Below are 14,630 nucleotides of genomic sequence, written 5' to 3'. Positions count from 1 at the left end.
AGAATAGCCTCCGCCACCACCATCGACAACCTATACATCCATTTCAAGTAGCAGAACCCCTGGGGTCGAGCACCCTGCCACCATGTGGCCGCCTGATAAGCCAAAATAGGGGTAAATTTTATGCAATTTTTAACCCTTGTCGTTGTCAATTTTGGCTTATACAATAAAACTTATAAAACCTCACTTAAGATGTACAATGATGAGTAGAGGTATCGCCCAAGGGAGGCTAGTAAGGAGTTCAATTCGATGATTTTTTTGATAACTCAACCCTAATTAGGATTAATTTGATCTTCAATGAAGATCAAATCAACCTAATTAGACAAGGAATTTAGAGAGGGAGGTAGAAGAGATGGGAAGAGTAGAAGAAGTAAGGGAGCTCTAAGTTGAATTAATTGATCCAAATGAAAGGATCAAAGAATTCAATTAGAGGGGTTAAGAAGAATATTTTGATTTGGTTGGTTGGTTTTGTAGGTTTGATAATTCAGAACTAGCTACTCTATTAGATAATAATGAAAAAGAAATTTTAATACCCTAGAATTAAAAGTTTTTTATAGTTTTCTTTTTGAATGCACTTGAATACTCAGTTAAATCTCTCAATTACTCTCAATCCTAATCAGGGCTTGTACATGCCGCTCAAGCCAAGCGATTTAGAGGTTCAGACCAGAATCAGGAAGAACAATCAAGAAATTAAATTAACTTCATCCAAAATGCACCAAAAATTCAAATACTATGAAGGGAAAGGTACCAAACATGTTGATCCAGGCTGGGGCTCCTCTCTGTCTTGCAGTTGTGATGGAGAACCATCAAGAATGACCCCCTCTCTCAAAATTCGGCTTTTATACCTGGGTAAAATGGTAAAAATTACCGTTTTACCCCTAATTAGTAATTAATTTTTATCTGTCAATGTAGGCCTAATCTCAATGATCCAACCTAACAGATAGAAAGAGGGGATCAATTCGAGCAAATCCATAAAAAAATCATCTCAATCGGACTTTTGGATCAAAAGTTATGAATAAATGAATTTAAACCAATATCAGCCATTGGATTTAAATCTATTTATTTTATTTTTTTTTAACCCGCACGCTGAGGTGTCGCCCTCTGATTGGCCGGCGACTTTTCAACTTCTCCAGGTGGGTGCCTTCTTATTGCGCCACGTACCCCCTAGCAAAAATAAAAACAAATAAAATTTTCAAACGTCGCGATTTGATTTTTTTTTGATACGCACGTACGCTTGCGTTTCTTCTTCACTATCTCCATTCTTAATTCGCCATGTCACCGCCTGTACACGCGCATTGTACGCGCTGTGCGGGTGGTGAACTTACCTCCCAGCGCTGGTCCTCATCAAGCGTCGTCGGATTCTAATCCAACGGCCACGATGAGGCCACGTCGGTCGGTCGAAAACTTCCCTGCACTTTTGTAAAAAGATCCTTCCTGAAAACTTGAATTGCCGCATGACACCGCCCACAGGTAATTGAGTATATGCCCTTTGCGCACTCTCTCTCCTCTGGTTTTTTCCTAAAACATTAAAACAAATATTAAATCATTTGCAATAAAACCCTAGAAAATTTTAAATGACATCTTTACGCCTGCAACCACGACCGAGAGCTATTTTGAGGGTATCATTGCAACAAAAATTTACGAAAAGCCCTTCAAAGTTTGAAATATATCTTAATACTCATTTTTTTCCTTAAAAATATATTTTTTTTCTTAATAAAAATGTATTTCTTCCTCAAATAAATCTCATAACAATCCAATAATATCCTAAAAATTCTAGAAAATTCACTGATTCATTCCCGTACTAATAAATCTCGAAATTAAATATTAAACTTGCCATCTTCATTAAAAAATAATTATTTCAAGCTCAAATAAATCCCTTAAAATTCATAGAAATCACAGAAAATTAGGGAAAAATCAGAAATCATTTGAAAACAGTATTTTTATGTAAATGCATGATAACAACCCCATTTTAAGCTCTTTAAATGCATAAAATTGTGCTAATAGCATGAAATAAAGACCAATTTTAGGGTGGTATCATCGCCGCTAACGCCTTTGGCTGCTGCCGCCATCCTTCCAGCCTGTCGCAGCCACCCACCACGTCTTGCCTCTTTGTTCAAGAACCCAACGCCCAGCGTTATCGCGTTACGCCTTGCCGCCCGCAACACTTTCATCCGTTGTTATCGGACCAGCCAGATACTGCTGGTTTCCTGCAGCGCCCAACCGCTGCCTAACCGGCCCCCCCTTGGTTTTGCCCACTATGATCGGCCCCTGCTAATGCCGGACGATGTCAAATGACGTCGTCCAATGGGTAAATCCCTAAGGGGAAATGTAACTACGTGAGTGCAATGACCTAGGTAGAGTATACGTGTAGGTTCGACTCGTAGGAATTTGCCAAGCTCCAAGCTCCAAGGTGGATGCCGGTGACAGTGACGGTTACCTTCTAACCCTCGCCGGAATGACGACGGCGACTACGGCGTCGAACGGAATAATTCCGTTGATGCTCGCACGTAACGGACGGGCTCGATCAGTACCTAAGAAGTCTCTCGACTAGTTTTTTGGGTAAATTCTCTCACCCGAGCACGATAGAGTGCAGACAAACATATACTGAAAGACGTAATATAACTGACGAGCAAGGGGAACTACGTACCTCGTCGGTGATGTCATCTTCGTTGGAGTCTTTGTTGGTGCGCTTCTGGTGCGGGCAATTGGTGGAGGCGTGCCGTTGACAGGCACGGCTTGGCTCGACCAGCAGCAGTGTTGCGGCGCGGGAACTTGATATCGGAAGTTGGAGGCAGGGACGAGGAGGCGTGCGGAGCGGGGTGACTTGGACGACCGATCGAGCCTAGCAGTGCAACCTGAACAACAGCAAATAGTGAAGATCGCGCACATCAATGGCTTGAGTGCGGGTGGCACATTGTGGCCAGACACGATCACAAGCGATGATTTCAAGGGCTGGAGCGAGAGCAAGGGCAGCGGCGGTTAGCGTTGATCACGGTGCAGGCGTGATCACCAGAGGTAACAACAAATGCGATGTTGTCGATCCGGAGATGGGACGATCAGTGGTGATCTCGGCAGATGAAAGGTGCAAGGCAACGTAAGGTGGTGTTCTTGAGGCAACCATGGCACTTGCTGGTGCAACGATTGGCGCGACGAAGTATACAACGCTCGATGTGGGCAGTGTAGCAGGGTTCAGGTCTAGATCAACCCGGGGGTACTGGTATGCTGCCGAGCAATGGAAGAGATCCTGCGCTGCAGCTGCACATGCAGAAACACGTTCAGCACAACGTCGAGAGTGAACATGCACTATTATGCATGCATAGTGACCGACGTTTATGATAGGTCGCGGGCCATGTAGACGGGGCCAGGTGCCAAGCCTCTATTGTTGCAAGTCGTCGACGAAGCCTCAGCGTGCACGTGACCTTCTCACTGATCCGAATGACTGCACGCGGGTACGATGGGCAAATCCCGTGGACTAGACGCGGCGACGACACAGGGTCCCACTGCGCTTTGCACCAGGGCCGCACCGAGTGGCACCCCGACAGGTTTTGGCGATGCAAAAGCACAACATAGATTGTCTTGATTCATCCTTTGACGCTGGAGGCGCAAGGTGGCCGGGCGATATGACTCTAGGTTGTCCGTAGACAGCACAATGACAGGTTGGCGATGCATGACAGCTTTGAAGACCCGAGTTTGTCTCTTCCCCTCCTCAGCCTTCCTCTTCCTTCTCTTCTTTCTTCTCCTCTCGTGAGATCTGAACACAGAAGAAATAACTTCCACAAACTTCACCAGATCTGAATTTGGTGATGCCCATCATGGCCTTATCTAGGGCCATGATGGGCCCCTTTACACATGGTTCAACAAGGGGCCCAACAAGGGGACCCCTTTTACAACAAAACAACAAAAAAATAAAATAATGGAAATTAACGACACGAAGATAAACAACGGAGCAAAATATGATGATACGGACGTAACATGATGAGAACAAACATGGTAAAATGAGGAATCAAACGAGCACTAACAGATGAATATCAAAACGCAACAATTACGGACGTGCTTTACCTAGGGTACTTAAACCCGAGCGTCTTCACTGACGCTTTGGTGTGCCGGTCGGGCTATACACAGATCGGCGGGGATGCTGATGACGCCGAGGGTAGCTCTGAAGACGTCTCCTGAGTGTAGGGTTGGCGCGCTCCATCACCTGCCCTTGTCGTTGTCTCGGAGATGATCCACACTGCCACTGTGGTGCCCGCGAGTGTGGATGATATGGTCGTTGACCTCCGAAGGTCATCACACATCCCTGGTAGAGAAGGGAGTGCAGTGCGATGCAAAAATTCGCACCAACTATGCAAATTTTTGCACGCACTAGAGGGGCTGTGCGATGTGCAATGTGGTTTACTGCTGAAATACGCACCGCACATCACACAAATTGGCACAGCTCACTATCGCCAGTCCAGGGCAGCGCCGGCGAAGGAGATTGTTTGAGTAATCAAGATAGTTGAGAACGGGGAGGAAGCCTAGCTCCGCTGGGATCGTCCTGTAAGGAGATTGCTCCCCAGGTTGAGCTCCGTCAGGCGTCGCCATGAGAGCACGTCTCTGGGGAGCTCGCCGGAGATAATGTTGCCATGGAGGTTCAGCACTTGGAACCCGACCAGCCTCCCGTTTGCCGGCGACAACAGCCCGGCGAGGTGGTTCCCGGCGGCGGAGATCTCGAAGAGGTTCTTCAGCGCGGCGATCTCGTCGGGGACGACACTAGAGACGACGCCAGAGAACTGGTTGCGGGATATGGCAGGGATGGAGAGGTTTTGAGCTCTGGCTATGGGGGGGGAGATCTCGCCGAAGAGAAGGTTCCCTTCAAGGTACAGCAGGCTGGCCCTCGCCAATGCCCACATCGCCGGCGAGACCTCATCGGAGAGCGAATTTCCACTAAGCCGGACCCACTGGAGCATTCTGCAGCTTGCCAGCCCCTCCGGCAGAGTCCCCGAGAGAGAATTGCCGATGAGCATGAGCTCCTCCAAGGAGCTCCCATGGCAGATTCCCCTCCGAATCTCCCCGGAGAACCGGTTCGGCGAGAGATCCACCACGACGAGGGCGGAGGTCTCGCCCAAGTCTGCAGGAAGCCGCCTTCTCAAGCCGTTCCCGTGGAGGCGGAGGTCGGCAAGCCGGCAAGCCCCGTCAAGGCTCGCCAGCAGCCCGCCGGCGAGCTTGTTCTGTTAATGGTGGAAGCTTTTAAGCAGCGGGAGGTGGAAGAAGCGGGGGGGATCTCTCCTTGGAGGAGATTACCGGAGGCGTCGAAGAATCAATGAGAGGAGAGGTTGCTGGCCAGTTGGTCCGAGATGGCCCCAAAGACGCGGTTCCTATAGAGCTCGACCACGGCAACGGAGGAGAGCCCGACGAGGGCGGCGGGGACCGGCCTGCGGAGGTCGTTCCGGGCAAGGTCGAGCTGCTCGAGCTGGCGGAGTGGCCCCAGGGAAGTGGGGAGGGGGGCGGGACGGTGGACGGCAGGTGGCCGAGGAGGGGGAGGAACCTTCAAAAATTCGCAGAGTCGCACATAACCACACCGCAGAGACCCGTGTGCAGTGTGTCATGCGGTGTGCAAATATTGTGTGCAGTGCAATGTGCAAAATTCGCGCCGTAGTGCACAAACGCACCAAAATATTTTGCTTACACATTTGGACCTTCCCTGCTTAACGCCGATCTCCAGCGACGTCGTCGTGACCGCCTGCCGCGGCCGCGATTCGGTGACTGTTCGCCTCCTACGGATCTGACAGGGTGGTCGTTTGTCTTTTGTGACCTCCTGAATTTGACCCAGTTCACGTGGACCATTTCGGTGGCCCGAGTATCTGCAGTGGCCGAGACCCCCACAATCATCAACTGACCGCCCATCTAGCTTCTTCCACTCGACCAGTTCTGTTGACTGCTGATTACAATGTGGCGCGTGACCAGCGGACTTCCAAGACGTCCCCACCTCCTCCTCTCTTGATCGTCGCCCTCGTCAATCGTGACTGGACCACCACCTGTGGTTTTAGCAGTGTGCCAGCCTAAGTTCTCACCACCGCGAACACCTGCCCACCAGTAGACGCTTGTGTGATGTGCTACCCAGAGACTTCCACCCTGCTGGCCGATTGGGTCCAGCGTCGATGATTCTACACCTGCCTCGCTTTGAGATCTCTGTGTGCCCCATCCTACGTCCAGGCCTGTTGCCTACAAGTCACACCAACTCTCTTCCCGTTTTACTTTCTGTGTAATTACATGTTTCAGACGTCCTCATCGCCCCTCTGCCAGAAAGTTATATCTCAGGTCTAGCCACTTTCTCGTTGAGAGTAGGAATCTTCATTCTTGGGTGCCGGAGTAGGCTCCTTACCGACGACGGTTGTGGACATAAACCGGCAGTGATTGCCCCTCAACTACATTGGTCTACGAGCAGATCCGTTGAGTCATTGGGAGCATCCCCAGCCCTAGACTCCTCGTGTCCATCTATTAGTCCTATTGACCTAGTCTGCGACCTCCAAGTGCTCTCTCACTAATTTTCTAAATGACTGCATCATACTATCATCACATATCATAACGCCCGTCCCCCTGTGGTGTAACACAAACCGATGATCCCGTCACATCATGTTACATCACACACCAAGACCAAGAGTACATTCAACATCAAGACATAATAAATGTACAGCAGACCATCAACCCTTAAGAGGTACATGCTCTCTCACTTGATCATTGCCTTCATTAGATAAAGAGAAATTACCCTCCAACCAATACAATGCGTCCCACCAGAGATTGTGATCACCAAATACATTTGTTCCCCATGTCAAAACCCATCAACAAGAGACCTTATAGGTATTACATACACAAAAACATCCTTGAAGAACTAATTCAGGAGTCATTGGAGTTAAATGTTATTCAGGGCTCCAATAATTTTTTTTCAAGTCCAGCCCTATTAGCCAAAAAGAAGGCTGGTGGATTTCGACTTTTCATTGATTATAGTGTGTTGATAAAGTTATGGGTATATAGCAGAAATCTTCAACAGCATGAACAACACCTTGTTGCCCTATTTGAACTACTCTCAACCCAAAGAAGTGCAAATTTGGGTGCAACTATATTGATTTCCTAGGACATGTTATCTTTGCTGAAGGGGTTCAACTAATCCATCAAAAATTGAGGGGTGATCAAATAGTGAAAAATTTCCTATAAGATAAAAGAATTGAGGGGATTCGTTGGGTTTACGGGTTATTATAGAGGTTTTGTTTCGAAATATGCAGCCATAGCGCAACCACTTACTGCTCTTTTGAAAATAACTGTTTTCTCTAGACTAATGAAGCTGAGGAATCGTTTAACAAGTTAAAGCAAGCCCTATCTGAAACTCCATTCCTTAGGTTACCAATTTTTTCCTTACCTTTTCGAATTGAAACAAATGCATCCAAACTGGCAGTGGGGGCAGTATTGTTACAAGAAAGGCATTCCATAGTTTAGTTCAGTGACGCATTCCATTGTCATGCCAGATTCAAATCGGCATATGAAAGGGAGCTTATGGCGATAGTATGGGCTGTCCAGAAATGGAAGCACTACTTAATGTTCAACAAATTTAGAATCTACACTAACCAAATTAGGATGCGCTTCCTCTCAGATCAAAAAGAAGTACCACTTCAATATCATCGATGGGTGTCAAAACTCCTAGGCTATGATTTTATCATACAATATAACGCTGGAAACAAGAATATTGTTTTTAATGAATTATCCAGATCCCAATCAGATCTCCAAAGGGAATGAAATTCTATTTTAGTGGTACATTTGTTGGAAAAAATAAAGCTTATACAAGAAGTCAGAAATGACCCAAAACTCCGAGAGATATTCAAAGGAATGGAATAAAAAAGTGGGCCATTCCCTAATTACACCCTCTATCAAGGTATTTTACTCTACAAAGGGCGCATCATTTTACCACCAGGTTCATCCTTAATTCCTAAAATCTGATATGATCCTACTCCGAAACGTATTGTGGAACACTTGTAACTCAACAATCGATAGAAAATTTTCAAGATCCAAATGTCGATAACAGATAGAAGAGGAAGAGAGGAGAAGGTCCCGGGGTAGAAAGAGAAGAAACACGAATGGTTGGGGTAGGGCAGCTGTCGGCACTGCGGCAAAGATGGCACGTCGACCTAGGAACCACAAGAGAGAGTGAGGGAAAACCCAGAGAGGGAGATAGGGAAGGAGAATGGAAGCCTTACTACCTGAATGCATGCCTACCCCTGTCACGTGAGAGGTCCCTAAGTAGGCTTAGATGCGGGCTTGGCCGGTGCGTGCGTGATGGGCCCAGCCCGTGGCTTCCTTCAAGCATAGACCCGCTATCGGAGCATATCAATACTCCCCCCTATCTCAAGCAGCTTGTCCTCAAGCTGGAAGGAGGGAAAATGATCTCGGACGACGGACGCAAGGTCCCATGTAGCTTCGGATGATGGAAGGCCCACCCAATGAGTGAGGACTTGGCACCCCATCACGAAAGAGTGGAAGGCAGTGATCTTGGAGGGAACCACGTGCCAAGTACGGTCTTCGGTGAGGAGTGGGGGAAGTGGCTGAGGAGGCACGTTGCTAGGCACGACGCACCTGAGCTGGGACACATGGAAGACAGGGTGAATGTGTGCGTCTTCCAGAAGGGCGAAGTGATAAGTAACTGGACCGATGCGCTTGAGGATGGGGTGTGGCCCAAAGTAGCGTGGCGAGAGCTTCTCGAAGGGTTGTTTGGCCAAGGACTGCAGGCGATAGGGGTGAAGCTTCAGGTAGACCATCTTGCCGACCTGATATTTCACGGGGCGGCGGTGTTGGTCAGCTTGGGCCTTCATGGTGGCCTTGGCACGGTCCAAATGTTTTCGTAGGAGATCCAAGTGGGCATCGCGTTCACGAAGGAGATGGTCTACTTTATCGAGCGAAGAGGGCGACAACCCATAGCAGAGGAGGGTGGGTGGTGGCCGGCCATAAACTGCTTCGAATGGGAACATTTTGATGGTCGAGTTATGCGAGGTGTTGTAACTGAACTTGGCCCAATGTAACCAAGTACTCCATCGATGAGGTTGGTCACCTGCAAAACAGCGAAGGTAAGTTTCAAGGCTCCTATTGACTACTTCAGTCAGCCTATCCGTTTTCGCATTGTAAGCAGAGCTGTGGCGAAGTTGAGTGCCTTGGAGGGTATGTAACTCCCGCCAAAACCCGCTTATGAAGATGCTACCCCAATCAGAGACGATGGATGTCGAAGTCCCGTGCAGTTTAATGACCTCCTTGGTGAACTTGTCTGCCACCTCCTTGGCCGAGAATGGATGACGAAGACCAAGGAAGTGGGCGTATTTGCTGAGGCGGTCCACCACTACTAAGATCGTGTCGAGGCCATTGGATTTGGGCAGGCCTTCCCCGAAGTCTATAGAGATGTCTTCCTAAATACGCAGGGGGTGGGTAGAGGTTGGAGGAGCCCCGTCGGAGTGAGATGGGACACCTTGTTTTGCTGGCAGGCATGGCAGCCGTTGGTGATTTGTTTGATGTCGCGCTTCATACCCAGCCAAAAGAACTATTGAATGATGTGTTTGTACGTCTTGAGGAATCTGCCGTGGCCCCCGTGCCCGTGGAGTGGAATTCCCATAGGATGGCCAAAATAAAGGTCGAGGACTTGGGAAGTATCACCCTGCCACCATAAAGCAAAGTCTCATTGGAGCTCGTAAAGTACGGTGGAGAAGCTTGACTTGCTTTGATGGTGTTGATGATGACCGCTTGCTTGGGGTCTTCCAAAACCTCTTGACAGATCGCCGGTAAGTCACCCCAATGTGACCACGATATGGCCTCGAGAGCAAGGTGGTCGTGGGTGGGGATGCGGGACAAGGCATCCGCGGCTACGTTGGAGCGACTGGCTTTGTACTGGATTGAGAAACTGTACCCCAATAGCTTGGAGAGCCATTTGTTGCAGTCACCTTGGGCTTCGTGTTGCTCTAACAAATGCTTGATGCCTTGTTGATCCGTGTGTATGACGAATGGTTGGAAGAGAAAATAGTGGCACCATTTGCAAACGGCTAGGACAATAGCCATAAGCTCCCGTTCATATGCCGAGCAATTACGGGCGGTGGCAAAAATATCTTGACTAAAATAGGTGACAGGCCGGTTGTGCTGCATTAACACAGTGCCCACTCCGGTACTCGACGCATCTGTTTCCAGCACAAATTCAGATGCAAAGTCAGGTAAAATAAGGACCGGGGCAGTGTAGAGAGCGTGCTTGAGTTGGTCAAAGGCAGCTTGAGCGTGAGCCGACCTTTCGAACATTCCTTTCTTGAGAAGGTGTGCCAAGGGCTATGCAATAGTGGCGAAACCTGCGACCTAGCCTGTCAAGCCCAGGAACCCACGGAGATCCCTTAAGGTGAGGGGGGTTGGCCAATCCTGGACTGCTCGTACCTAGCCTGCATACGTAGCCACGCCCTCCGAAGAGACCCAATGACCCATTTACTCGAGCCGGATTTGGAGGAAGAAGCACTTTGTGGCGTTGACGTAGAGGGCATGGTCGTCATAAAGTTGTGTGACTTGTGCGAGGTGTTCCATGTGTTTGTCTCGGCTGCAGCTGTAGATTAAAATATCATCAAAGAAAACCAGCATGAACCTTCGTATCAGTGGTGAGAAGACGAGGTTCATCAAAGTTTGAAACGTTGCCAGTGCGTTAGAGAGCCCAAATGGCATCACCATGTACTCGTGGTGCCCCAAATGAGTCTTGAACGTCGTCTTGTCGATGTCGTGATCATGCATTCGGATCTAATGATAACCAGATTTTTGGTCCAGCTTAGAGAAGTATGACATGCCATGTAGTTCCTCGAGCAATTTATCGACCACCGGAATTGGGAACCGGTTGGGGACGGTGATTTGTTCAAAGCCCGATAGTCGATGCAAAAATGCCATTGGTTTTCCTTCTTGCGGATCAAAAGTGCCGGACTTGAGTATGGAGTGCATGAGGTTTGGATAACGCCCACATCGAGTTGCTCCCAAACCAACCGCTCCAGCTCATTTTTTCTGACAATGAGAGTAATAGTAAGTGCAAGAATTGACTGGTCCCGTACCTGGCAGCAAGGTGATTAAGTGGTCCAACGCGCGCCCCCTGGGTGGTAGAACACCCGAGGGAAATGTTGCTCCCAGAAGGCGTGGACGTCCGTCGAGGCGAATGATGGCAGCAAGGAGCTAGAGGAGAGATGTACATGGCGTTCAACGTGCCGGGCGCTCGGGTGGGCTGATGGCGAGCCTCAAGAGAACTGCACTTGGTGGGGTCCCCTTCCATGGTGTGACATACACCGTCGACCTAAAATTTCAAAAGGAACAAGTTGTGCACGCTTGGGTCCACCCAAGCGTGCACAACCATGGATATCCCAGGATGACGTCGGTGCTGAGGTCGAAGACTGGTAGAAGAGTAACGACGGTGGTGTAGCCTTAGAGGTCAACGGGAACCGCTGCTGCTTAGACTTTCACTTGTGTGACAGTGTTATTGCCATACTGAATCTCATAGGGCGGCACACTACTGAACGGGAGCCCTAGTTGGCCGTCGCCCCGATGTCGATGAGGACTAGCACGACATGTCCCCTTATTGCCCCTTGGATCTAAAGAGCGTGGGGGGACATGATGCCAAGGGCCGCCAAGAATTCCACGCGCAGCACATTGAGTTGGGCATCTTCGATGGGGACTTCCTCCTCTACGGGGGAGCGTTAGCGGCCTCCTGGTGGTAGGTGACGATGTGGATGCAGAGGTTCCGGTGGCAACGATGACACGGGGTGAAATGCTCATTACACTGGAAGCACAGGCCCTGAGCGCGACGACGAAGGAACTCCTCCGTAAGGTTCAGGCAGAGAGCCGGAGGAGGTCTTTCTCACCCTCCATTTGGCCCTTGGGAGCAGCAGCTGGTGGACAGGGCGGCGCAGGCTCGTGATCCCTATAGGGTAGCGCCACTTGGTGAACCTCAGAATCTTGCAGCTCGGCGAGTGTAGATTCTGCTTCGAAGACACAAACAATCAATTCTTCCGTGGTGCCTGGCCAGAGCCGCTTCACTTCAGCACGGAGGGCGGGATGGAGGGCAGCATGGAGAGCAAGCATGGCGGTGTCATCCGCGAAGGCCGGTATGTAACCCACCAGCTCCATGAAAGACGCCACCAGCTCATCCACAATGCCAGTCTGCTGGAGGCAGACGAGACATCGATGCGCCACATGGGGGTGGAGCCCAAAATGACAGTTGAGCTGTCGTTTGAAGTCCCCCCAATCTTGGAAGCTGGTGTAGTCGTCAATTTAGCAAAACCAAGATGTCGCCTTGCCGTCCAAGTACGTCAATGCGCTATGCAAGTGTTTGACGTCGTCTGCGGGCATGGAGTGGAAGTACTGCTCGAGACAACGTAGTCAATGATCAGGGTCTCCCGCGGAGAACACGAGGGGTTCCGCCACGCGGGGCTGAGGCCGACCCCTGTTGCGGTGGCCCTCGAAGAATCCCAGACGATCTCGCTAAAACCAGCGGGGCAGGAGGTGCCAATATGCGTCCGAGGGTGCCTCAAATTTGCCCTTTGCGCTGCCCCACCCAGGGTACACTAGCTCATCATGTCGAGGAAGCACAGGCACTAAGCACTAAGGTACGTCCGCAGCGTGACGTCCCCCTTCTCGTGGGTGCTGAAGCCCTAGAGGGCGTGGCTGTTGGGCCGTAGGTCTCCATACCGGCACAGGTGTGTCCCATCTTGGCAGGGCCCCATTGAACCCACTTGGGCTTGGTGTTGACCCTCCCTGACCCATGTAGAAAGGTCTCGTTCAGACCTGGGCTGGGTCGGGTTGGGTTAGCTCGGCCCGCCCCAAGGGTAAATCCCCCCCCCTGAAACGGGGAAAGGGCCCAGTTCTCTGGCCCGAGATGTTTGGCCAGGGTCACAGGGCCCTTTCCCCTTTGCCGGCAGCATGTTAGGGTTTTCTGACCGGGGGAAGGCGGATCGGCCCCCCGGGCCGACGGCGGAGGAGATGGGGGCCGAGCCCTGTTTCGGCGGGGCGTCGGCCCCCCCCTAGCCCCCGAAGCTGGTGGCTGCGTGACTGTAGGTTGCCTTCCCACTTCCCAACGCCATCGACGAATCCACTACAATGAAGGGGAAGCAGCGACGACAGGGCGGCGGTGGAGGCAGCGGTAGCAGGCCGTCATCCTCGTCAGAGAAGAAGTCTGACACAACAAAGTTCAACGTGCCCGGGAGCAGCTGTCCCACGCCCCCGTTTGTCGCGGCTGTATAGGCGCTCCTCGTCTCCCCCGCAGGGCCTACGGTGACTGGGGCTGCCAAAGGCTGTGCGGCTTGTTGCTGGTGCGCCGCCATGAGCAGCTGCAACTGAGCGGTGATGGGCACAAGGTCGTCGGCAAGGGTCTTCGCCCATGGTTCGTTGCTTCAGGATGGGGATCCCTCCTTCGGCGTGGGCTCCATGATGAGGGCGGCAAGGCGCGATGGACGATGGCTCTGATACCAGTTGATACGATCATACTCCGGAACGTATCATGGAACACTTGTAAGTCAACGATCAACAGAAATTGTTCAAGATCCAAATGTCGATAACAGATGGGAGAGGAAGAGAGGAGAAGGTTCTCGGGGTAGAAAGAGAAGAAACTGGAATGGTTGGGGTAGGGCGACTGTCAGCTACTCGGCGAAGATGGCGTGTCGACCTACAAACCACGAGAGAGAGAGAGAGAGGGAAACCCCAGAGAGGGAGGTAGGGAAGGAGAATGGAAGCCTTATTGTCTGAATGTTTGCCGTCCCCTATCATGGGAGAGGTCCCTAAGTAGGCTTAGATGCAGGCTGGGCCGGTGCGTGCGTGGCTTCCTCCAAGCATAGACCCGCTGCCGGAGCATATCAAAATCCTGCAAGAATTTCATGATTCAATTATTGGGGGACATGAAGGATTTCATATGACATTCAAAAGGATATCTCAACAAGTCACCTGGCCAGGTATGAGAAAATCTTTAAAAATATATGTGAATCAGTGTCTAGTATGCAAGCAACAAAACTCATCGACTCTATCTCCAGCAGGATTACTTCAACCTTTACCTATCCCCAACCAAATTTGGGAATATATGACCATGGATTTTATTTAAGGATTACCCAAATCAGAAGGATTTGATTCCATCATGGCAATTGTTGACCGTTTAAGTAAATATAGTCATTACATTACAGTGAAACATCCCATCTCAACTGGCATCATTTATGATATATTTTCAAAATAAATCATCAAACTTTGTGGCATTCCTAACTCAACCATTTCAAAAAAAGGTATATTATTTACAAGTCATTTTTGGAAATAGTTTCATCAACTTCAAGGATCTTGTCTAAAATTCAGCTAAACATATCATCCTGAAACCAATGGACAATCAGAAGTCACAGACAGAGGTTTGGAGTGTTACTTAAGATGCTTTGCTTCTAAAAATCCTAAAAGATGGAAAAATTGGCTACATTGGGCCAAATATAATTACAACACTTCCTATCATACTTCAATCAAGACTACACCTTTCAAGGCGATGTATGGTCGGGATCCCCCCTCACTAATTCGTTATGGACGAACACCATGCCCTTTTGATTCCATCGATCAAATCTTAATGGAGAGGGATGAGATTTTATCACTCT

The sequence above is a fragment of the Wolffia australiana genome, chromosome 13 (genome assembly GCF_029677425.1).
Source record: "Wolffia australiana isolate 7733 chromosome 13, ASM2967742v1".
In the NCBI taxonomy this organism is placed as follows: Eukaryota; Viridiplantae; Streptophyta; class Magnoliopsida; order Alismatales; family Araceae; genus Wolffia; species Wolffia australiana.
Note: the sequence above shows the minus strand (reverse complement) of the source record.